Source organism: Mus caroli, unplaced genomic scaffold (genome assembly GCF_978045245.1).
Source record: "Mus caroli unplaced genomic scaffold, Mus_caroli_1 scaffold_11, whole genome shotgun sequence".
Classification (NCBI taxonomy): domain Eukaryota; kingdom Metazoa; phylum Chordata; class Mammalia; order Rodentia; family Muridae; genus Mus; species Mus caroli.
The window spans coordinates 21,321,143-21,344,016 of record NW_028227266.1 but is presented as its reverse complement, the minus strand read 5'-3'; the positions used below and the strand labels follow the sequence as shown (position 1 = coordinate 21,344,016).

Sequence of the window (22,874 nt, the reverse complement as noted above, 5' to 3'; positions counted from 1 at the left end):
TTCCCTATCTCTAGCTAAATCTATAAAAGAGATATAGAAAGAGACAGCCATAAGAAGATTTTATAATAAAACATACAATAAAATCTATTTCTGGTCATTTGTCAGTCACCTTCCTCTGACATCTACATTTATAAGACATGGATGAGGGGCTGAGGACCCAGCAGACTTCTCTACGAGAGACTTTTCAACTCTCCTTGAATGCTCAACCTAAGAACTTTCCTTTTTAAAATAAACTTTTAATTTTAGAATAGTGTTGGACTTACAGAGAAATCATGAGGAGGGCATAGCACTCCCATGCTCCCCTCCACCACTTCCTACTGCCCATGTCTTAATTTGCTGTGGTATGCTTGCCAGAACTCAAGAACCAATACTGATGATGTCATTGAAAGTTCACTATGTTCTCAGTTACTGAAACTTTCTGATGTTTTCCTTATGCTCATCAGGATATTGTCTTGTACTTAGTGGTTATCAAAATGAATTTTGTCCCCTGGACCCATTAAAAAAGAGTATATGTTGATTTATTTGGGAATGGGAATACTCGTGTGTACAATGAGTCTCAGGTTTACTAGAGTAGGGTGGATCTTAATCCAATGCTACTGGTATCATTTTAAGATGAGGGAAATGTGGACACAGATACACTGGAGCATGTCCTACAGTGACACAGATAGAAGATGTGCGAGTGGAGGCAGAGGCTGTACTGAGGTTGCCAAGCCAAGGGATGTCTGCAGATAGCAGTGTTACCGAAGGCCCCAAATGATCTCTACCTCTACGCTTCCAAGGGGCCTTGGGCTTTCTGCAAACAGCCTCAGAGCTGAATGGTAATAAATCCTGTGCTTTAAGCACATGGTTTGTGGTGAGTGTCTGAGACAGCCTAGGAAACGAATGCAGTAATTATGTCTCCAGAGGTTTCTCTGAGATGCCAGGATCAGCTCAGTCTGTCCCCTTCCCCCTGACTTCCCCTGTCTTTCCTTTTAGGGATGTGGGCAGGGTGGTGTCTTAGCAGGATTTAGGGATGAAAAGAGAGTTATTTGAGCAGTGGTTGGATGGATGTCCTTCCTTTGTATAGTTCATCAAATTATTTACCTTGACTTTGTAAGTATTTTTGTGTATATTCTATATAGTTCACTTAAAAGTTTACTTCAAAACTATGTTTGATTTTAGCAAGATATCTTTTGAACGTTGTGTTAGTGAAATTATAGATCAATCATGTTTCCAAAAGCTAAAATTTACTCCTCAATATTGTTAAAAATATATTTTAGCTTAAAAAGTTTGGCTATCTGGTTGAAAGGACTTGATTACCCCAGGTATTTTTTAACCAACTGGACCAAATTGGTTAGTTCTCACAGGAACTGACCTGTCCTCTAGAGCCCGATCTATTCCAGATAGAAGTCTTGTTCCATTGATTAAGGCAGAGCACCTATGACCTCAAACCCCTTGCCTTTCAGCAGAGCTAGAGCCCAGGGCCACACCTTCAATCCCCCAGAACCCTGATCCAGATTACACTCTTTCTTTATAAAAACATCTGGCTTAAAATATTTTAGATCTGAAATGGACTAAGATAATATGATTCTGCTGCAGAAGTAAGCGGTTGTTCCTAGTGGCGTCCCTTTCTCACACTCCCTCTTTCCCAGGTTCCCTGATAGAATTAAAAAGAATCTTGCCGCTGAAGTTTTTCAGGGGCATCATTTTTGGCTAGGTCACTGAACATAGTGAGAAGCACGTGGGTTTGGAGATGTGACTAATGTGGTGTCAACGCCCCACTGAGGAACATGCCAGTCTTGGCCAGGGGACTTGGTGTGAAGGCCTCCAAGATCTGCTCTGGGGATGAAGATGGTGCCACATGGCCTTTGGAAGAGCTTTATAGGTGCTCTCTTAGCCTTGTATATAGCTTCCTTCACTCTTCTGACATCACCTCTCCCAAACTGTGAGCCAAAGAAAGCCTGTAAGTTGATCTGTCTCAGGTACTTGTTCAGGTGACAGGAAACACTAATTAAGCACATGTGAATGGTAGGGAAGGGGTATTGATGGATGCTTCTCTATCAGATACTGTACATTTAAAATACCTTTAAAAACTTTTTATTTGTTTTTTGTGAATTTGACATCATGTATGCCATCCCACTCATCTCTCCCTCTCCTCATACCTGCCTTCTACCTTCGAAACCTTCCCCTCAATAGAAAAAATAAATCCCATTGTGGAAGCTAGAGTGTGTCACAGTGTGTCCCACAGAATATCCACTTGCCCATATTTCTTTGCTTACAAATACTCACTGCAGTAACTCATTGGTCTGGTTGGGGGCATCTGGCTTCTGATAACTGATCAATACTGGATCCTCTCTGATATCATGCTGTCCTGTGTCATGGAGATTCAGTAGTGACAGGACTGCAGGACCAGCCCCTTCCTGTACTTCAGCAGTTCACTGATGGGATAGATGCTGGGGTGGGCCTATTTAAAGCCCTGGATCTGGATATGAGAGGTATCTGAGCTGGTCAGCTCACTAGCTCCTCCGTTTTCATGCCTTTAAGGCTGGCCCACCAGCATCCTCATCAACCAGAGACAGATCTACTCTGACGCCCAGGTGAGGGTGTGAGGAGGGCCTGCTATCTCCTGTGCTGCAGCACATGAAGGTCAAGGCTAGTTCTTCCCTCTGCAGTATGTAGCAAGGGTCTAGGGTTGGGGAAGGCACCTCTCATGCTTGCACTGCCACACAGCAGACAAGTTTGGAGGTCAGCTCTCACATGCTCTCACCCTTAGGGCAGCTCACTCAGGCCTCTTGCATCTGGGTTAGCTCTACTGTGCTGCCCAGGTGGGCTGCAGGGCCCGTTTTCCTGAGTACTGTAGCAGTTGAGAGGCAGGCACAGCTCTCCTGTTCTAATGACACTGTTGGGGCTTACTCTTCCACCCACCAATGATGGAAAGGGCATCATATAACATAATATGGAGTTCTACTTCTTGTAATATTGACCCTCCCCTTTCTGTTAAATCAGGTTTCCAGTAGGTGGCCACTGGTCCTACTTCTGTTGGGCCTTTCCAAATACAACCATGTTTCATGATCACCTGGTAGATAAATCATTCCATCTCCCTGGTGATTCAGATGATGTCTGTCCAAACGGTGGCCTATCTTTAGAACTACTAGCAAGCCGTCTGGTGCAACTATAAACAGTGGGAAGTGGCGCCAGGCACAGGGCTACCTCAGCACACAGTAATGATGAGGGTAAGATCTAGAAAGTGGTCGGGCAGTTGAGGACAGGGACTGCGAAAATGAACAGCTGTAATTCTTTCCTGAGGTCAGAAGCAGGAAGTGACTTTGGTTCTGTCCTGGCTGGAGGCTGGGAGTGTCAGGAGGAGGCTCTGATTGTGGGTTTTGTTTGTTTGTTTGTTTTCTTGCCTTTTTAAAAAAAATAGCTATTTTCTTTTCTTTATTTACATTGCAAATGCTATCCCGAAAGTTCCCTATACCCTCCCTCCCCCCCCCCCCCCCCGCCCTGCTCCCCTACCCACCCACTCCCATTTCTTGGCCCTGGCATTCCCCGGATATCATCCTTAGTGAGGTAACCCAATCACAAAAGAAGTCACTTGATATGCACTCACTGATAAGTGGATATTAGCCCAGAAACTTAGAATACCCAAGATACAATTTGCAAAACACAAGAAAATCAAGAAGGAAGACCAAAGTGTGGATACCTCATTCCTCCTTAGAATAGGGAACAAAATACCCAGGGAAGGAGTTACAGAAACAAAGTTTGGAGCTAAGATGAAAGGATGGACCATCCAGACTACCCCACCCGGGGAACCATTCCATAATCAGCCACCAAACCCAGACACTATTGCATATGCCAGCAAGTTTCTGCTGAAAGGACCCTGATATAGTTGTTTCGTGTGAGGCTATGCTAGTGCCTGGCAAATACAAAAGTGGATGCTCACAGTCATGTATAGGATGAAACACAGGGCCCCCAATGGAGGAGCTAGAGGAAGTACCCAAGGAGCTGAAGGGGTCTGCAACCCTATAGGTGGAACAACAATATGAACTAACCAGTACCCCCAGAGATCATGTCTCTAGCTGCATATGTATCAGAAGATGGCCATCATTGGAAAGAGAGGCCCCTTGGTCTGACAAACTTTATATGCCTCAGTACAGAGGCTCTGATTTTTCATCTGTTCCTAAATGAGTACATTATCCTGAACACTGGGTATAGGGGTGTGAATGAAACTCCATACAGGTGAGAATCCCTTTTGGTAAAGAGATCTGGAGTTATGATGAAAATGTACTGTATCTGTTCTCTGATTGCAGCCCATCTCCTACACAACTTAAGGGTTTCTACTCTTGACGGAGTGATATTACAGATCCTTCTAGGTTTGAGGATGGATATCAGTGTTCTCTGAGACCTATAGAGGAAAAGCTATTTCTTCCTGGTCAAAAGAATGAAATCTATATGACATTCTGATCTACCCAATGAGTGAACATTACATACCATGGTTTCCTCACTTAAGAGTAAATCAATTGAGCCCACCAATCACCTGGCTAAGAGTCCTGCCCCAGGAATGTGATTCACATAGAGCCTCCATTATGAAGCTTTGATAAACTTTTGGCTTTTCCAATTTACTCAGAAAACTGCAACTTTATTCCCACTCTCTGGTCTTTTTTACTCTAGCTCTGAAGCTACCTCCCACTTGAACCACACGGGTGCTTATAAATGGTACTGCTTTTCTTCTAGTCTGTCTGCCTCTTACTAACAGCTGCAAGATTTGCAGCATGTCTGGCCTGTTGTTTTTCTCTCAAGTATTAATAAAATTGTCCCCAAGTTTGCCTTTAATTCTGTTTTAAAATTCTTTTATTACTTAGGCTGAAGATCCAAAGAGAAAATTCCAAATTTTGCAATAGCATATGGCAACCAATATGGAGCTACCAACGTTTATGGTAACAGTGCCATGGAGGAAGGCATATAACTGACTATGCCATCTTCTAATGTTCACGTTGGAGAGAAATAACTGAGCTGTATCCTCCAACAGTCATGAAAGGGAGATTCATGGTAAAGAAGACACACCCATGTCAAAATGGAAAGATGCTGCATCTTGCTTCTAGTTCCAAAGAAGGGTGTGTGCTTCTTTTAGTAATTCCTCCCAAACATACTGTCCACTCTCCACCTCCTTGTTTGCCTTCTACCTAATAACACTTTTTTTTTTTTTTTTTTTTTTTTTTTAGCCACAACTGTGCTTTGTCCTTTGAGCTTTCTAGCTTTTCCCCAGTGGCTGTACTTGCTACATATTCTAGTTCTTGCTTGGAACACTTGGCATGCCAGATGCTCTCACTGACTGAGAGAACACTTTTAAGGCTGTGGACAAGCTCACAACATGAAGCCTTACACACACCCTGAAGTATAGTGATACCAGGGATTCTAATATCATGATTTAATGGCACTGACATTTCCTAATTAGCTGCCTCTAATTCTCCTATAGCTGCCATCTGGCTCATTGACCCATCTTTTGTGGTTCTTAGGCTTCTGTGATTTGTCCTTAGTAGGAGTCTTCTGTCTCCTATGTTCTGTAAAGCTTCCATGAGGTCAGTGCCTTTGACTCCAACATCTCTTCCTCTACCTCTACCCCAATGAGAGCACTGAACTTGCTCTGTCTCATGGCACCTAGCTGCTGGGCTCTTTCTAGAAGCCCATTTCCTTCCTAGTGTTCTCTCAAGGCTGCCTATAAGGAATGGGTGTGCCTGTGCCCTTCTGTGTCAGGTCACTGTGCTTCTGGTGGGCATTGCATTTTTGTTAGTTATCACCATCTGGCTACCCCAGGAAAGGCCTCATCTCCTGTCTGACATTACCTTTCCAGCTCTGCCCACTTGAATTGGGGCTCCTCTGACTCACCGACTTCCAGGTTCTAGCCCAGGTCAGGGATTGAAGAGGTCAGCTCTGGAACTTTGGAAAATCCCACCAGACCTGTCCGCTCCTGGAAGAGAAAGGCCACAGAGCACATAGGCACCCCTCCCCTCCGGAAGGGAGGGGTTAATTACATTCCTCAGACCACAGGGAGGGGGTACTGACCATCAGCCACCTGCAGGTGGGGGAGGCCCAGAGCACTTAGACACATTCCTTGAGCGTTGGCCACCTACAGGCAAGGGAAGTCCTTGCCACCTCATTCCCTAAAGACCAGTCAGTTTAAAAGTCACACTGTTCTGTCAATCACATTGTGCCTCATGGCTGCTGCTCTGAAAACTGTATAAAAAAGAATGGGCTGTCTGGGGTCATTCTCTCTCCTTCATGTGCAGGGCATCCTGAGCATGCTGGAACAATAAAATTCCTTTTGCTTTTGCATCGATCCCTGGCTCCACGTTGTTTGCTCAGGGGGTCTCTGGTAAGTTAAGGCTTGTGAGAGTCTTACAAGATCTTCTTCCCTTTGGATTAGAAGGCTTGATCGCATCAGAGTCCCTACCTAAATATCAACATTATGAGAGGAGACATCCCTTCAACCCTTCTCAGGGATGCTGTGGGTAGATGGTATGCTATTTGACAGACAACACTTTTGTCTGAGCTGGAACTCTCGATGCCTATGCCAAGTGCTGTGCTGAGTGCTTCCACACACCTCACTTGATTTACTCCGTTATCCTTATGCTCAGGTAGCAAACTCAGCACTCACATTTTAGAGATCACAGAATGAGATCCAGAAAAGATAAGCTTGCTAAATAGTCAGAGAATGGGACAAACATGTCCATCTTGGGCTTCAGCAACCCATCTCTTGGCATGGGCAATGGGGTATTCCTCTGTTCTTTTCTTTACTCTTCTAAAAGTAGTTATAAAACATTTAATGGTCCTGCCCTCTCAACCTGTCTCTGAAAAACCTTCAGCACTTCTGAGGAAGGCAGTGGGCTCAGACTGGGCCAAGAGCATTGGCTGTTAAAATAAGGTTTGGCACTCCCAGGATGCCTTGCCTTTGTCTCTTAGTTATTTCCTGGTCTCTTTGGCAATTTTATAACATTAGAATCCTGTAATAAAAGGCTATTGTGCTACAAGCAAAATTGGGCCTGTCATTGCCATGGCAAATCAGAGTCTTGTCTTTTCAGTCAACCTTGGCAGCATCAACTATCCCTGCTGGTCCTTATTTTACCTTAACAATAGCATCTGGGTGCTGCTAAAAGCATGAGTTGCTGCAGTGGGAGGCTGCAGGAGACACTGGATTATGCAGAAAGCTTGATTCATTGTTTTAACTTGGGTGGCCTTTAGGTCAGGGTGGAGTGTAGGGTAGATAGTTATGAGGTATAGGGTAGATAGTTATGGGGTATAAGGCAGAATTGTATGAGGTATAAGGTAGATAATTATGGGGTACAAAGCAGATTGGTATGGGATGTAGGGTAGATAGGTGTGGGGTAAATGGTAGATGGTTATGGGGTGGATGGTAGATAGTCATAGGGTGTAGGTTAGATAGTCATTAGGGGTAGGGGCAGGGCCATTTGCACCTCTAATTCATTCATTCTATTGACCTTTGCATATTGGGCACAGGAAGCACTATCCTTAGAACAGGACTTAACTTCAGTGGCTATAGGACCCAACACAGGGGTCTTGTTAGTGTGTAAGGTTGATTTCAGATTGAGGGTGCATTTCTAGTGAACCTCCAAGGGAGGTTCCTAGTACAGGAATCACGTTTTCAGTGGTTGGGGCTCATCCAGTCACTCTGACCTTTCATTGCTTATTCATGGGATTAGGCATGAATCATATTGTTACAAGTTTTGCTCATTCCTTCATTTAGTCATTCATCCTATTAATATGCAAAAAGGCCCACTATTGTTTAGAAATGAGGACACCACAGGGAAGAAGATGGAAGTCCTTCCTGTAGCTGTAGGGAGTAGATGCTGGCAATTAAATAGATAATTAAGGCACAGTGTGTCAAGCTGGATATAGGGATGGTAGAAGTAGCTCCTGGGGCAGGATTCTTACCAAGCCCTCTACTGCTGAGAGCAGAGCCAGGAGAATAAAGGAATAGGGCCTGATAATCTGCTTACCCTGAAGGCAACAACACAGAAACTGGGGATGAAGTAGGTTTGAGCTCCTTCTGCCCTGCACTGGGTTCTCCATGTGGGACCGGGGTCTCTGCAGGTCAGGAAAAGACACTGCTTCTCCCTGGCTCCTCACAACTCCTCTGCTACCCTCTGTCTCCTAAGCCTCATCCTCAGTTTCCAGAAACTGTCACTGGACGTTTCATGGAGCTAGCTAGCCCTTTCAATTTTCAGTGCATTTGAAGCAATGAGACAAAATAGTCTATACCTTCACTGAAATGCTCATTCTCATTAGATAATCCCCTTTTGTTGCTTCAGATCCCTGTATACTTCCCAGCATCAGATATGGGGACAGTAGGAATGGCACTTTCTCAGTTTACAATCCTCTCTCAGACTCTCTCTCTCTCTCTCTCTCTCTCTCTCTCTCTCTCTCTCTCTGTCTCTCTGTCTCTGTCTCTCTCTTTGTCTCTGTCTCTCTCTGTCTCTCTGTCTCTCTGTCTCTGTCTACCCCCCTCCCCTTTCATTCTCCCTGATGCAGCCTTCTAACAGAGTGGGGTTTTTGGTAATCAGAGTTCAGACATGAGAACACTCTATTAAAAAATGTAAGCAATTTAATTCCTACCAGAAAATCTTGGCAGACAGCATTATTGCTTCTATATTATGTATGAGCCAAACCTGAGAGAGACAAATCTACCTACCAGTTCTTTAATGCCACTCCGCTGACCGTGGCTAGAGTGCCTATAGGCCCTTAAATGAAAATGTTCAGTGCCCTATCAAATTCAGTCCCGGGAGTTCTGTTTCTTGGAAGTTTGTTCTCTGCTCCTGAACTCAACGAGTAGAAGTGAGGGGGCATTTGGACTTTTGCCAGCTCTTCACAATGACATGGGGGGGGGAGTGGAGCAAATTTCTATAGCTTTAGATATTCATCAGTCACCATTGGAAAAGCTGGACATAAGTTCCTGGGCCTGTGCTAGAGAAAGTTGACTGAGAAGTTACAGGTTTTGCTTTCTGATACTAACTAGTGTTGTTTTCCTGTCTCTTTTCTAGGCTGTCCCTGAAGCTTTGAACAAATGTCCTGGCCTGAATCACTTGCTGTCCAGTCAATACATCTTCGGACAATTGTCTCAAGTGATACTGCCACTAAACCGTTCACAACATTGGCATCGTAGTCTTTATAAATCACAGTGATCATTTCCACAATTTGGGTTTCTGGCTCACCTCAGCCCACAGCTGACTCCTAAAATGGAGTCTTAAGAAAGCTGTTAAAACAAAATAATTTTCTTCTTAGCTCCAGATTTATTCAATAAGAATTTATTTTCAAGTGTTCCAAAATCAGGGCCAGGATCTTTGTGGTTAGGAGGTTTGAGACATGTGCAGTATAGCAGGAGATGGCCACACCAGGAGCTAAGTGATGAAGATATTTTAGGTCTGTGCAGGCTATAATGGAGGAGTCAGCTCTACCTCTGAAGGCCAAAGCTGCTTCACACAGAGGATATTTTCTGAGTTACTTTTTGATAACACATATTTAACAGACAATCAAGGAGGAGAAGAGAATATGTGCACAGAGAGTGTGTGCTAAGGCACAGAGAACCATACATCCATTTGGAAGATCTTGAGGGTTGAGTAGTTGTTTTGTGTTGAATATAAGAAGAGTATGCTAGCAAATATGAGACAACCTCCCATTATGACTGGTGTTAAGCTATCAAAACAATGGTTTTGGATACAGAGCTTGAAGAGCTGTGAGTGGCTGGTCTTCAAGAGCTGACAGAAGGCAGCTGCAACATTGGCGACTGTAGGGTATCCATGAGGCAGAGTAATGATTTTGCTCTTAGAACGTGACACCCTAAAATCATGGACTTTTGTTATGTGATTCCCTGTCATATCATCAGGGCTTTTGATAGCAGTCTAGCAGAAAGGAGACAGTCAATAAATATATTTTTTTAATGGGTGAATAAATGGATGGTATTCTAAAGCCTGTGGAGTCCTGAGTCTTTTGCCCACAGGGTAATGGAAGGCGTGCAGTATTTCTGAAAGTGTGTGTGTGTGTGTGTGGGGGGGGTGAAGTAGGTGGCATTTGAAGATTTATAAAGACTGTTCTGAAAACAATAAGTGTAAGGTGAGGTGTCTGTTTGGAATCTTCTGCAATAATTTGGTAGTTGCTCCTAATGTCTGAGTCAAGGCAGGATGCATGAGGCAGGAATAGGCAGTGCTCTCATCAGGCTCTAAAGTCATCAAATCTGCATTTCTGAACAACTAGTTTAAAGCACTGTCAATGACTGGGCCTTTGTTTTCTCAATTTGAATTATTTCCTTGTTTTACTTGAATTCTTCCATTGTCTAACCCATGCTTCAGTGACTTTTGCCTCCACCTGATCAAACAAGATGCTTTCTCTCTAGTGATTTATAGAGGCTATGGTTGTGTCTGCTACTGTGCTGAGGTGACCCTGGTTTGAAGCATGGGGAGATGCATCATCTCCCTAGGGGCACAGTGGGTCTCATTTCCTGGTGACCTTGATTCATGCTACCGTGAAAAGGTGGCTCTGCAGGTGGCATTGGTCAGGTTTCTCTTGAGCACTTTTTCTCTTTCTTACCTATAGCTATGCTAGACTGTCTGTGACACTGCTCCCTGTTCTAGGTCTGTCTATTCAGCTTTTTGGTGACTGGGGACCAGGCAGCCATTTCTCCATCTGTGTTAATTTTGACAGGAACAAATTAAGTGGTCCTGTTGCTTGTTAGGTTTTGAGGGACCTCTCCAAATCTGGATTTAAACCAGGGTTTAAACTTGAGTCCATGGGAACTAAATCAAGGAAACAATAACAACAACAACAATGACAACAACAGCAAAAAACCACAAGTGATTGATACTGCCCCTGGTCAGACTTGCTTATTACCTCTGAGGAGGAAGCATTCTTGGCTGGTCCAGGCTTGTGCCCTTCTTCCCACCTTCATTACTGTGAGCACTCTCTCCACACTCAGAACAGCTTACCTTCCTTTGGTGTTTCATCTGCTAGACAAATGTGGACCATGCTTTTCATGATGGTGGGCACTGCAAAAATTCATACTGTATGCCAGTGTAGCTATGTGTCCAGATCCTGATCTCTGCTCTGTCTTTGGGGTTCAACCTTCTGTGGAAAGATGGGTGAAGAATGCTGACTTTTTCCAACTTCATTGTTCCCTCCATTTGTATCAAAGTTCCTGAGTGAGGCTTTGGGACAGAGATGGTCCAGATGGTGTAAGGAGTTCTGTGAGGTGGAAAGGGTCCTGCAACCCCATAAACCGCATACCCAGAAGAAGAGGAGCAGAAATCCTAAATGTCCCCTCATATGTTCGTTCAGCTATAACTGAGAGAGAGAGAGAGAGAGAGAGAGAGAGAGAGAGAGAGAGAGAGAGAGAGAGAAGAAAAAATCCAAATACTTCCCATTCCCAAACACACCTTTTTCCTTATGAGTCCTTGCTATGGCATAAAGGGGACTCCCCTGGGTAGTAATGTATTACAGTTCCACCATGTGTGCAAGCTATGGTAGTTTCTCCTGCTATTGAAACTTTTGATTATACAAATGCACCCCTCACCTGTCCAGTTCCTATGTAGGTTCTGGAATACCCCCTTTTCATAAAGTGAAAGCCACAGTGCCTTGATTGTACTTGGAATGACCAAGGCATTGCTGAACAGGGCCCCACTTGTTTCATAATCTCATAAGAGACACTGCTTATTGAAAGAGCCACAGTTCTGTTAATGTCTGGAATAACCTTTTCCTGATTTCCAGAGGAAATCAATCATCTTTGTTGCTTGTAGGGTGACAGGGAAAGAAAGAAAGATGGCTCCATTTCTCAGCTTTGAATTTTGTAGGTCATGGGGACTTGTACGTGTCTCTCCACTGAGACATAGACATTGCCCCCTACCAGACTTGCATTTCTTAGGCTGATAGATTAGCCAGGACAACCTCTCTCTCAATCTCTCTCTCTCTCTCTCTCTCTCTCTCTCTCTCTCTCTCTCTCTGTGTGTGTGTGTGTGTCTCTGTGTGTGTGCATTGTGTGTGTTTGTTTTGTCTCTCTCTCTCTGTGTATGTCTCTCTCTCTCTCCCCCAATGTGTGTGTGTGTGTGTGTGTGTGTGTGTGTATGTGTGTGTGTTCTCTTGCACATGGAGACAAGAGGTCAGCCTTGGGTGTCATTTCTCAGGAGTTATCCACTTAGTTTTGTTTTTGTTTTTTGAGATAAGATCTCTTCCTATGACCTCAGACTTGCTGATTAGATTGGATGGTTGGTCAATGAGTTCTAGGGATCCACATATCTGGTTTTTAACGTGGGTGCTGGGGGTTAAACTCAGCTCCTCATGTTTGCCTGGGGATGGCAAGCATTTTACCAACTGAGCTTTCTTCACTTCACCCAAAATTGTTATTGAAGACATGGGGACGATGTGCTCGGAGAGTCTGTAGCTACCAATCTTTTTCTTTCATTTCTCCCCCTCAAGATTGTTTGTGTTGTCTTAAATGGGGTTCACATCTCCTAGTCTTGTCACCTAATATTTTGTCATCATTTGGGTAGCTTATGATTATGTTTTCTTACTTGGTTCTCCTCCTTTTACTCTGCTTTGGGAGTAATACACAAAAGCCTCTTGCCATTACAGCTCTGTCAGAGTAAGAGCTCCTTTATTTACGGGCACGAATTATTCTTCATTGTCATGGTTCTGGGTCCTGAGCTCTAGCAGAGACCTTATAGGTTCTTCTACTCAGAACCATGGTTATTGTGCATGGAAGAGTCTCGTCCCTACTTCAGCATCCCAGAGGAAAAGAAATCAGTCTCCTTCCCAGGCAGAAATGTGACAATAGAGACTAGATTTTGCTTCCCCTTTAGTGACAAAAGAGAAAGTAAAGTCACTTTCTCGCAGCATGGAATTCTTGAAGAAACTGGTAGTATTACCTTTTGTGGTCCAGACGAGTCTTCTGAGTTTGCCTGTGGGTGACATCTCCTCAGCTGTAATCTGTAAGCCTCCTTGTCCTCTGAAGAATATCTCAGGCATTACCCTGATTCACTCTCCTTTTTCCCAAGTGCAAATATTCTAAAGTGTTATCTTTTATTCATACCTTCTCCCAAAGTTTGTAGTTTTAGAAATCTGATAGTTTAGGTAGGAAGAAAGAAAAGTCCTACTCACCAGTATTTTTTTTTTCCCCCTTGGGATCTCTACCACAGTCTGATGATGGAGTCTAGAAAACCACTTTTTTTTTTTAGTGCAGCCGGACAGCACCCTTTTGAGATGGATCCAATGAATGGGTATCAATATGCTAGATTGGAACACTGTTCAATAAAGGCAAAGAACCAAACAGCTGTAGGATCCACAATACCTTTGTAGTTGGGTTCTTTCAAACTTCCTACTCTTCCTATTCTTTTCTCTTCCTCTCACATTTGTATTGCTTTAACAATGTCCCATTGTCCTGCCTCCATCAGCTGACCTCCTCTGCCTTACTCATGGGCCCTGGTGTCTGAAGGGTAGAGAGGACTCTTTGTTCTCAGTCCTATTTGAATTCTCTGTTCCTATTCATTGACTAAGTCTTTTAGTCATAGTTTGTTGATTAGTCTATGGGGTCAGGTGTCCACCGCTGTCCAGTCTGCTCTGTCCAGGAGGTGCTGTGTCACATAACACTGGCTCAAGGGCTGTGGTAACACAGTGTTGCTCAATATATACTTTGTGTTTGGCTTTGATAGGCTCATTGAAGTGCTTCTGTCTTACAAATATTCTTGGGTTGGTTAAGATCTGAGACTTTCTAACTTATTTTTAAACAAAGGCAAGGAAAAGAAGGTACATTCACAGTGGATATGGACTTTTGGAGCTAGAATTGGGGAAAGACACAGATGTCCTTTAAGAAAAGTCAAATGTACTTGAAGAAAAAGAAGACAATTTGAGTGTGGAACAGGTTACAGTTTGAGCATGGAGCAGGTGACAACTTGACCATGGAACAGGTGAGAATAGTCATCAAGAAGGCTGTTTCTCTGTCACATCCACCTTCCAAGGTTGGAGAGATGAAAGAAGGGAGAGTTATTCCTTTTGCTTTGCTCAGGAAGCTAGGGGGTGTAACTTGGAAGTACCAAGTAGATTCTGGGGAGTAGGGGAGCAAAGGGGAAAATCTCTTTAGATCTTTAAGAATGAGTAAACTTTTCTTCTCTCTCTCTCTCTCTCTCTCTCTCTCTCTCTCTCTCTCTCTCTCTCTCTCTCCTTCTCTTTCTTTCTTTCATAAACTTTTCTTTCAGGAATAAATTCTCATTTGTGGGACTATTTATTACAAAGTGAATTAACTTCTCAGCTGGCTGTCTTTGTTCCACTTTTATAATGCCTCTCCCACTAGAATCAAAGGCTGGCAACATACTCTATGACCCACCACAACAGACCACTTCCAGAAGTTCAGTGGCTTAACAATAACACCAACACCAATACCACCACCACCACCACCAACAACAATAACAACAACCATCTTTCTTAGTCAAGCCTCTGTTTAATGAAGGCAGTAGCAGAAAAGTCGGCTCTGTTGCATACAGTATTTCACACATTTGATGTCTTCCCCTTTGTGGCATTCCTAAGGCTACCACCTTCTCCATTAAGCTTGTAAACATGAAAGACATAATCATGAGAAGTTTGGAAGGACATGTTTGATGGTACACCTTACTTTCTTCATTGATTTGCTAAGCTCAACCCTGAGATTGTAGTGGTTATTCCAGTAATATGACTTATAACTAATTAAAGACAGGTACCAGGAAGATGAGACCAGGTTATTGCCTATAGGCTATTTTGCCTGAAAATATAAAATATATTTATTGATGGAAAAATATTGCTATAATTCCCTCCTACAAAACAATATTTTGTCACACATTCAAAACTCTCATGGGGAAGAAAAACTCTAATTTTTGATACCTTGATTCTGATATCTTGTCTATGATCTGAATAAAAAATCAGGGTGGATATTGGACTTCAATGTTCTTTGAACTTTATATCACAAGGGAAAAAGAGAATATAAATGTGGACTTTAATATCTTTGTACTTTAATGTAATCATTGAACTTTAATTTTTTTCAAGAAAATTCATGATGAGAATTAGTTTATATTCAAGTGTGGGACATCTTCTAATTGGTATTTCATTGCTGAAATCTTTTAAGGTTGTCACCAAATTTTATTGTACAAATATAAGAATCCATATTTATTGTAGCTTTCTGATCTTTTTTTTTTTAGAAACACTTTTTTTTTTAGAAAGAAGGGCATCTATTAATACATATATGGGAATAACAGGTATAAACTCTAATTATTTTGGATGAATTGAGATGTATAGTCACTCCAGAAATATCAGGCAATGCAGGACATAATTAGGGAAGAATGATGGAATGGGAAATAGACCAAGTCTGCAAAAGATTTAATCACTTAAAAATCTCTTATCCACATAAGAACTTTCTGGCATAAATTCAGACTTCTCTCGCAATGGTTCAAGAAGTCTCTCCCAGAGAGCAAATGAATGACAGTGCATTGAGCCAGGAAATCAGAAGCAACAGAAAGACTTTTCTGATGGAGGATACTCAGTATAGGGTTGGTTGCTCACCTGATGGGTGACTGAAAGAGCCCAGAAATTAAGTATGGGGAAATAAAGGGCGAAGGTGTTCTTGGCTCTGGAAGAGTACCTGGTGACAGAGAGCAGAATGTTCAACCTGGAATTGCGGGTCTTCACTCTGAGAACACCACACCCTTGACTGACCACACACTTAAGCATAGTATATGTGAAAGCTTATCAGTGTTGGATACCTTCTCCCTTCTTGATACTTCTTTTTATTGGCATATTCCAGTTTATATTTGTCTTCCAAAGATCTGGAGGAGGAAGAATGATTTAACCTGTGTGAATCTGGAGATAGTAAAGTGGACATACTTGGCTCTGTCTTCCTCTTCCCTTGGGAGCACACTCCATGTACAAAGTCAATGCTGCCCACTGTCTCTTCATATGCAAATCTTACTTCTGAATTCCTCTAACTAGTATGTATGGGCACGTTCTCTATTTTAGCCACTGTTCTGGACATCAGACTGAACAGAAAAAATAATGGTCACTGTCTTATAGGAGATACAGACACGAAGTCATACAAATAGCCAATAAAAAAATAACATGTCAAATAAGTAGACAAAAAAGAGAAAAAAACAAACAGAAGTGCTTTCTATCCTCAGATCCACAGTGTAGAAGGTGAGAACCAATCCAGCAGCCTGTCTTCTACCCTTCATGAGCTTGCATGTATGCACACATTTACACCTAATATTTATCGTTCAAATGTAAGAGACTTATGAATACTTTATCATCAGATATTATTATTGTGTTTTATATCTAAATAAAAGTGATAAAGACTTTTAAAAAGTAAAATGAGCAGTGAGATTGTTGTGGGGGCTCAACACTGCTGAGCGGAGGTGCAGTATTAAGCAATGTAGAGGAGCTTCCAGAAGGAAACAGATTTGGAGAAGTAGTTGTCTGGGGGGATTCTGTTATCAGAGAGGGGAGAACTCTAAAAAGTACCAATGCTTATGTCTAGTGTATGTCAGGAATAGTGAGGAGTGGTAGGGTTCACAGAGAGAGGGCGGGTCTAACAGGACATTGGAGAGGCCCACAAGCCCACCAACACCATCTGCTTATTGCTCAGAATCCAAACAGTCATAGGCCTCTGGGGTAAATCCTAACTACTCTTTTCTTAAATCTGAGCATCTCTTGTTTCTAGTCCCGAAGAGTCGCTGAGCAGCCGGTGTGGGCACAGCCTGTGGGCCCAGGTAGCATCATGCATCTCTCTCATTTGAACAAAGCTGTCAACCGAGTCTATACTTAGCACCTTAAGTAGCTTTGTCAGTATACGGAGGGACTCGGAGCTCACTCACCTCCTTTATATCACCCTCGTATCTCAAACAAGAGCTACAGCACTGTCTCAATAATCACAACAAATGAGCTTGTTGGATTTGTTTTGCTTTCTGCTCAAGAAGCATTCAGAGTCCAGTGCTCAGCCAACATCAGTGAAGATTTGGAGCCTTTCAAAGGGTCTGCAAAGGGGCAGGCATTTGCACAGCAATAAGCTCTTACTGGCCTTTTTCATTTTCATCCTCTTTGAGAAGTTTTTTTTTTTCTTTTTCTGGTGGAATTTTCCAGAAGTTATACTGCATGTCATAGAAAAACAGATTAAGTTCAGAAGCAAATTGAAGCCAGCTACATATTTGTGTGAGTCATGAGTCTCTTTATATATTTCCATCAAAATAACATATTACAACAGATTGAATGCAAAAGTATGGGAATCCAGCTGTCATCTATTAAGCCAAACTTAAAGAGATTTGCAAAAAGTTAAAACATGTTACTCTTCTCACAAAGTATTTTTTGAAAATGAAATTGCTTTTCATATAAGGCAAATTGGTTAACATAGAAGTTTGTTACTTGTAAATAATTCATAAACATTAATTTGCTCCACAATTTCAGTCCTTAATAAAATAACACATATAGTCCACATAAACAAAAAATGGTGGTTCCTTTGGTATTTTGAGGTTCTAAAACTTGAGAATGAGAGCCTTAGAAGGTTTCAATGCAGAAGCCCCTTGTCATTCTGTGGTAGACCCTTCAGAAGGTTGCTTTCAAACTCTATTTTTGAGACAGGGTTTCTCTGTATAGCCCTGGCTGTCCTTAAACTCACTTTGTATACCAGGCTGGCCTTGAACTCAGAAATCTGCCTGTCTCTGCCTCCCCAAACTCTATTTTCTTGTTCAAAGATATTATATAAACACATAGTCATATACCCCAGCTCAGTTGGTTTTGGGGTATCTATATATGTGCAAAAAAACCCTTTAGATTAATGTCTACCTTCAGGGAAAAATACATTTTTGAGGTGCTGGGGAGGACTTTGCTCAGACTAGGCAGGTACAGTACCCCTGGATGACATCCCTAGCCCTCCACAAAATGCACTTTTGCTTACAGGTATCTGGAGTGTTTAGGAAGTATGACACTGGGTGCGTAGGAGAGCATATTCATGGTCAAGATATACAAGGAAATCCTGTGGGTCTGAGCAGCCTGCAGTGAGGTGCCTGGGCTCTAACACCCATGACTCTTTGATGACTAGGTCCCCAAGGACTGGCCCACTGAGGAGCTGTTGGCAGAATTTCATTTATCTGAGCTATATGGTATAATCACAGATTTATGTACTCTACCCAAACCCAGTGAACTGAAATTTTGTGACTGGAATCCAGAAACCTTCATGTTTTCGACTTCCAGAGTGATTTTTGAAGCATCCAGGATTAGGACCTTTAGATCAGCTTTAAAAGTCTCTTAGCCTGGAGCACAAGGTCCCCAATGAAGGAGCTGGAGAAATACCCAGGGAGTTGAAGGGGACTGAAGCCCCATAGAAGGAACATCAATATGAACTAACCAGTATCCCCCAGAGCTCCTTGGAACTATATCACCTATCAAAGAAAACACATGGTGGAACTTGTGGCTTTAGCTATATTTGTAGCAGAGGATGGCCTAGTTGGTCATTAATGGGGGGAGATGCCCTTGGTCCTGTGACTGTTTTATGCCCCAGTATAGGGGAATGCCAGGACCAGGGGTGGGAGTGGGTGGGTTGGGGAGCAGGGAGATGGGGAGGGCATAAGGGATTTTCAGAGGGGAAACTAGGAAAGGGTATAACATTTGAAATGTAAATAAAGAAAATATCTAATTAAAAAAAAGTCTGTCAGGCAGTTATGGACATGATGTGATTTGCAGCAAACATTACTCCTTGCCACATGCTGCAGCCTTGGACTATCTACCTATTGTGATTAGTTTTCTGGGATTAGGGAGGCTCTATTGTAGTGGGAATTATATATTCTATCTAGCCTGTATAAAAGGCATACAAACCTGGTGCTTTATTTACAGATTGTAAGCATAGACTGGGCAGATTTGGAAGCTATTCTAACTTAGATTCTAGCCATATATTCCTTGTTACTTGCTGTTTCTTCTGGTCACATGCTCATAGTCCACCTCCTCTCATGACAGCCTCCTCTTCCCTTTGTCTCCTTTCCCTTTCCTCATTTGGTCTCTCCTCAAATCCCTCACTCCATGCTCAAGTCTCGCCTTCCTCTCTACTGTGCAATCCCAGGCTCTAGCCTTTCATTAACCGGTTAACTTGGGAACAAGGTTTACAAACATCACCTGGTGTACATGAGGGTCCCCTCACCAGGAGGCAACCAGATCTTGGGAGTCAGTATTTAGCATTTTAATGCATAGCACCACCAGTCCAACCCCAGCATTCTATGTCCAGTCTTCCCTATTTATACAGCAAACCCATCCTGAAAGGTGCTATGTGCTTTCTCCCTTTTTCTCAGGGGCACCACATCAACAGGTCTATGACGTATCTGCCACCACCTTCAGGATGAAGAAGTATAGGTAAATGGGAGTAGGAGAGAGGGACCCTTTGGATAGGATGAATAGGAGTGTCCAGAAGCAAAAGACAAATGGCTGCTGACTACCTTACATGGCAGGAAGAGAACAGAAGATGGATAATGATTTCTGCTGAATTAACTCAAGTCTTGGTACAGAAGATCTAGGTTGCATCTGTCACCTTTGGAAAGTGTTGGCATCAGCATTCAGACACTCAGTGGAAATGACTAATGACATATGATGTCTCTAAGTGCAGGAAAAGGTCTTGTGGCCATCATCCTGTTTTCTGCATGTACCTGAGACCCCTTTGGACATTTCCCTCTTGTCATTGAACTCCAATAGGACATAGAACCCCCACTGGCTTTCCTTTTATGTGCCCAGTCCCCAATTCAGATCCCTCCACTTCTCACATGGAATTCTGATTCTGATTTCTGTGTTTGTGTGAGTGTGCACTCATTTATGCGTGTGCAGGCCAGAGTCCACATCTGTGTCTTCCTTGACTACTATCTGCCTTAGTGTTTGAGATAAGCTCTCTCCCTCATTCATTTACGTCATTGGATGAGTGATCTCCAAGCATTCTCCTGCTACTTCAAAGCTGGGGTTACTGATGTGCAACATCATGACCAGCTTTCATAGGAGGGTACTAAGGAGGTGTCAATGTCTAATGTTTGTAAGGGAAAGGTAACTGCTACACATTAGCTTGAAAAACAATGACTATTCCTGACAGTCTAGTATCCTACCCATGTTAAATATGTCATTTGACTTATTCTGGTAATTCAATTTTGAATTAATTTTTAATTGAAGATTCCATACTATGTATTTTGACCATATTCACCATCCCCAATTCTTTCCATAGCCATGGTGGTTTGAGTGAGAACTATCCCCCATAAGCTCCTATATTTGAATGTCTGGGTGTGAGGGAATGTTATTATTTGAAAGGATTAGGAGGTGTGGTTTTATTGGAGGAAGTATGTTACTAGTGATGGACTTTGATGTTTCAAAAGCCCAAAGACAGACTCAGTGGCCCTCTTTTTCTGCTGCCTCTGGATCTGAATGTAGAACTCTCAACTGCCTGTATGTCATCATGTTCCCCGTGGTGACAATAATGTACTAAATCTCTGAAACTGTATGCAAGCCCTAGTTAAATGCTTTATTTAAAAGAGTTGCCATGATCATCATGTCTCTTCATAGCAATGGAACACTAAGATAAGACAACATCCGCATCCCTCCTTTCTCTACCCTCTTGACTTTGGGTCTTATCCCTTTTTTAAGCCCATAAAATATGATTGGTAATGTCCATATAATTTTGCATGTGTAGCCTTCCACAGGAGTGTGGTCAGTGTACTAGGGGCCAAAATCTTTTTTTTAAAAGGGCTTCTTCTCCCGATAGCAATCAATTATAAATAGTGCTTCAGCTATGGGTTGGACGTTGTGCCCACCTCCCCTCTCTATACTGGGTATTGGTCTGTAGTAAGCATTTACAAGCCTTGTGCAAGTTGTCAAACCTGTTGTGAGTTTACACATGAAGCTGTCTCTCTGGCTCTTAAACTCTTTCTGATCCATCTTCAGCAATGATCCCTGATCATTGGGAACAGGAGGTGTGTTAGGTGATTCAATAAGGCATGGACATTCCACAGTCTTTTATTCCCTGATCATGGCAAGTTGTGAGTCTTTGTATTGATCATCATCAACTGCAAATAGACATTTCCCTGATCTGGGTTAATAGATTCATTGATCTATAATTATAATGGTAAGTCATTAAGAGTCAGTTTACTACCATATCTATTTATTAGAATAACAATTGTAGGTTCTCTTCTAGGTTCTGTGATTTGCCTAGCTATAAGCTATTAGCCTAAAAATCAGTGCCAGAGTATGAGTTCTAATCTATGAAGTGGGCTTTAAACCCAACCAGAAAGTAGCTGTACTTTGTACTCTTGTGACTTTGTGCTATGTTGTTCCAGTGGACATGTCTGGCAAGGCCATTCAGTACAGTAACTTGCAGAATTCATAGCTGAGTAGGCATGATGATGACTTTCCTCCTGTGGTACCATCCATAGCTCCACCCAGCATTATGAAAACAGCCAGGAGAAACGAAGCTTCCAGGTCAGTACCAGCTTCGCCTGTTTATGTTCTGTGGCTCAAGTATGAGTTGTCTTCAGCAATAGGGTCTTACCAGCAAGTTCTGGAAGGTATCTAAGGGAATGGTAATATCCTGTAATGTTCGGAAGTCTATGGAACCTCACTGGCAACAACCCTAGTACCGGCATTGGCTCACCCTCGCCTTTGCTACCAGGACTAGCTGTACTTTGCTTCCCAGGTAAGGTGCAGTGTTTATTTTTCCAAATGTTGCTGCCAGTGAGGGACAGGGACAGTTCTCCAGAGTGTGGGGGCAGGTGGGAGGTGGGGTTGCTCAGTACAGTGCCTTGAGCAGCATTCCAGACCAGAGACATCTGCATGGTCTTTGCTGGTAACATGGGCCTGGGACATCAACACAGACTCCAGCTGCCATAGGACCACAGACACCGAAGCATGGGCCTGATGTCCTCATGGCCTCAGGTGACAGTGCAGGTGAATCAGGTCAGTACCTTGTCTCCCTCTGCAGTAGCCTGGTTCTCAGACATCCACATGGTCTTTGGTGGCAGTTCAGACCATGGACATGTCCTTGGCCTTTGGTGGTAGTTTGGGCCACAGACATTGACACAGATTCTAGCTGCAGCAGGACCATGGAACCAGACATGGTCCTTGGAGACAGCTCAGGCCAGGACCTCGCCATGGCCTCCTCACATTTGCTTTTTCTCACAACTGTAGAGTCTCCTGTTCCACTTTTCTTCAGTATATGAACCCCCCCACCAGCTTCTCTTTCTCTTCCATTTCTCTACCACATACTCCATCTTTCCCATTTATCCTTCACACATTCACCCATTGAGGTGACCCCTGGTGGGGGAGGAGCTTGGGTGTCTTTCTTCTGGCTGCAGCAGACCCTCCACAAAATTTTTTTAAGTTTTTGTTTGTTTGTTTGTTTTGGTTTTGATAGTTATTGCTTTCCATAGCCCATGCTTCACCCTGCCTACCCCAATTTAACCCTTCCCATTTTGTTGCTCCCTTTAACTTTTTAGGCCACTGTGTCCTGTCTTCCTTCCTTTGAAAATCATGACATTTAAAAAATTCCTAGGCCTCTGCATGTATTTTAAATGTAAGACATATGTCTGGAGATTCATAGCTAACATCCACAAATGAGAGAAAACAAGCAATATGCAATGTTTATCCTTTTGTTTTGGGCTGCCTCTCTCAGAATTATTATTCACTATATTCAGTTTTATCCATTCACCTGTGAGTTTCAAAATTTCATTTTTTGAGAGCTAAATCATATCTGTTGTGTAAAGGTAGCACATTTTCATCCATTTGTACATTGATGGAAATCTGAGTTATTTCCATTTTCTCGTGGTTGTGAATAGAGAAGCAGTGAATATGAGTGAGCAGGCATCTCTATA

At 42.7% G+C, this 22,874-nt stretch overlaps 1 long non-coding RNA gene across 3 annotated transcripts in view; it reads left to right on the top strand.

The window, feature by feature from the left end:
• Positions 1-21,778: 21,778 nt before the first annotated feature.
• LOC115031937 (uncharacterized) overlaps positions 21,779-22,874 on the top strand; it is a 57,073-nt gene continuing 55,977 nt past the window's right edge. For all 3 annotated transcript variants that reach the window (XR_003837581.2, XR_015048917.1, XR_015048916.1), the window contains exon 1: positions 21,779-21,960. This is a non-coding gene — a long non-coding RNA (uncharacterized LOC115031937). The remainder of the gene's footprint in view (positions 21,961-22,874) is intronic.